This window comes from Akebia trifoliata, chromosome 12, assembly GCF_017979445.1.
Source record: "Akebia trifoliata isolate Shusen 1 chromosome 12, ASM1797944v1, whole genome shotgun sequence".
Classification (NCBI taxonomy): domain Eukaryota; kingdom Viridiplantae; phylum Streptophyta; class Magnoliopsida; order Ranunculales; family Lardizabalaceae; genus Akebia; species Akebia trifoliata.
Window position 1 is genome coordinate 8,439,419 of NC_141386.1, and position 3,300 is coordinate 8,442,718.

At 36.7% G+C, this 3,300-nt stretch overlaps 1 pseudogene; it reads right to left on the minus strand.

Annotated features, from left to right (window-relative positions):
• Window positions 1-367: 367 nt before the first annotated feature.
• LOC147388851 (F-box/kelch-repeat protein At1g15670 pseudogene) lies at window positions 368-1,796 on the minus strand (annotated as a pseudogene).
• Between the last annotated feature and the right edge of the window lie 1,504 nt (window positions 1,797-3,300).

Genomic DNA, 3,300 nt, shown 5'->3' on the forward strand with positions numbered 1-3,300 from the left:
TCAAAGTTATTATAATATATTAATAGTTAAAAAGTTTAACACAATTAGTCTCTTGGTTTATTGGTAAGGAATTATGATTTTTCTCTATTTGTATTAAAGGTTTTTTGTTCAATTCTGTCTAAACCCACTTTTTATAATATTAAACAAAAGAATTGATTTTCGATCTTGGTTAATGGTTCTCAGATCGGATTTGGTTTGGATTCGATCCAACCTTGGTGGGTCAAACCGAACTCAAACTGATTTTTCATGGGTTCGATTCAATCCAAACTCAAACGGGCTCAATCCGGTATTCGGGTCGAGGGTAAAATGTACATGCCTACATTGTGACCAAGTCACTTTGAATCGAAACACAAAAGTCGTTTCAGTTGAAATCAACGAGTTTTGAATGAGAAAAATGCTTAACCTGTCCCTACAACAATGCCTTCAACATCACGCTGACGTGGCAGGAGGTATTATTATAAACGACTCTTGTTTTTATTCTCTAACGAACCACCAGTATACATTTTCATCATACATAATAAATTCAAAGTGTATCTCAAATATTCACGAGAACTTATGTTCACATGCAACCGTTTCTAGATCTCTAAGCTACACCCGGTCTGCACAGAGCGATCAAATACCATAGGCATCACCACCTTCTTCCACGTGTACTCTTCTCCAATCTCTAACTCATAACTTCTTATGGGACTATTATCATACCCACCCGATCCAATCACCAAAATCCTTCCCCAACACGTCACGAAAAATGGCCATACACTCACATCAACTGGTAACTCCCTCACTTTCCTCCACGTGGAACCATCTAATACTGCCACATGTCCTTCCAAATGACAGTACATCCTCCCCTCCTCATCCATCACGCAATTCCTTGGACACGCGCCTGTCTCTAACAGGTCTTCGACCTGCTCCCACTGACACGTGGCAGTATCGAGAACCTCCGCACTTTTCTCGAAGCGACCTTGCATCTCCGTACTATATCCACCGATGACGTGGAACTTGCCACCGTGGAAGATTCCCTTGCATTCATCTCGTTCTCTCGCCATGTCAGGTAGTGGGACCCACTCGTCATTAACGACATCATACGCCAACACAGATCTCAAGGCGGTCTTCCCCTCAACATGTCCACCCGCAACGTACACCGTTCTATCTAAATCAGAAGCACAAGCAAAAAACGATCGTGGTGGACCGGGCATATTGGCACCACGATGCCAAGTGCCGGACACAAAATCGAACACACGCGTCATATTTGAACACTCCCAAGTTCTTGAATTCCAACCGCCTATCACAACCAGATTCCGGCCAACTCCGGCTAAGTGGCAGAACAGTGGCAGTCCGTCGGATTCATTAGGATCCAACGGCAGTCTTCTCCAGTCACCAGTAGCCGGCTCGTAAAGCGTAAGCCGGTTCGCCGAGGTCGAGTCGGGTTGTGCGATAACGACAATGGATCGGTTAAAGCCGAGAACCTTTCTCTGGTTGTGAAAATTTCTGGATTCGATCTCTTCTTTCCATGTTTTGCAGACAGAAGAGAGTGTAGAGAAGTGATCGTAGGGTACACGGATTAGGCATTCCCTGGCGATATCATTGGGAAGACTTGGAATTATCTCCATGTCTAATACTTATAGGATGGAAACCATAGCAGAAAGAGAGAGAGAGAGAGAGAGAAAGATGAGACTTGAGAGTGGAACGAGTGTGAAGAGAAGAGGTATTTATAGTTGCGGGAAAGCGTAGAGACCGGGAAGAGAATAAGAGATGAGAAATATTATTAAATAGGAGTCGACAAATAACTTGTAAGACTCTTATCCATATATTACAAGTTTTCAATTAGAAGCATAGCTTTGAAGTGGTCATGAGGCTTGTAGCAATCACCCGTATAATTACAAGTTTTCAATTAGAAGCATAGCTTTGAAGTGGTCACGAGGCTTGTAGCAATCACCCGTATAATTCTTCAAAAATTTACTAATTTTTTGTTTTATTTCAAGGTAATTATAAAAGCACCTCACGAGTTAATAAGAGCAACTCACATCATATTCAAATTGGCCGAATTGTTTTGTCTTATATGAGTTAAAAGTTTCACAATGAGCTGATATTTTGTAAGCAGGATCTCTATGATGAAGAGATCATCCTCACCAAAACTCAACCCATTTCGAAATTTCTAACCCCATTAAAACAAGTTCAAGAACAATAAATCATCTCTTTTTTTGGGTGAGGAAGATCTCCACATCATAAAGATCATCCTAATTAAAATCAGCTCATTTCGAAACTTTTAACACAAATAAGACAAAACAATCCGACTATGGTGTGGGTTGGCCTTATTAATTTGTGGGGTACTTTTATAATTACCTGAAAGTTTATTATTTGGATTATTGAATTATTTTGAATAATTCACATATTTTAAGTTTAAAAAGAAACGTGGATTTTTTTACTTTTTTTTCTATGAATTTTTAATAAAATTTGGTAAAAAAATGCATTTGTAACTTATTGTATATTGTAAAGTGTAACTTGTAAGTTGTAATGTGTAACACAAGTTCAACTTTTAAATAGTTATGCTTCAAAATTTTAAAGGAATCCACATTTTTAAGTGACAAATATTATTTTCATCTTTAAAAAGTAATGTCACCCTTTCTACATTTATTTGAGATAACACTTTAGTTTCTAAAATAATGTTTTGCCCTTGGACTTTGGTCTTCTCTTATAATTCAATAACATCAATGCCCTCATTATCACCACCATTATTATTATCATCACCTTCACCATTAACATCACTAATTTCATCATTTCCATCACCATTAACATCACAATCATATAACCAAATTTTCGATTTTTGAATTTTTGAAATGAGACGGATAATACACATATAAAGCATATGCCGCACATTTTCTGTATATCAAAATTTTGATCAAATCTTAGATCGGATTTTTGCAACTCAAAATTGAATATAACTCAAATTTTTTACGTATCGAATTTTTGTCTTATTTTGAAATGCTAACAAAGGTCATAAGTCATGTTTACTGTGCACGTTTCAAAAAAACAATTAGGGTATTTTATAAATACCCCCAATTAAATTCGTGATATTAGGTTTATCCTCTTGGAAAATGCTAGATTAGATTTAGCTCCATTGACCTAAGTCAATGTCATGTTTTCTTGATGATTTAATGGTGAAATTTTGTTTTATTGTTTTCTCAAAATTCTCTTCAAATAATTAAATTACTAAATAAAAATTTGAAAAAAAAAATCAAAATTTCACAGTTAAATCATCAAGAAAAAGCTACACTGGCTTATGGTCAAGGGGTAAACCTAAGC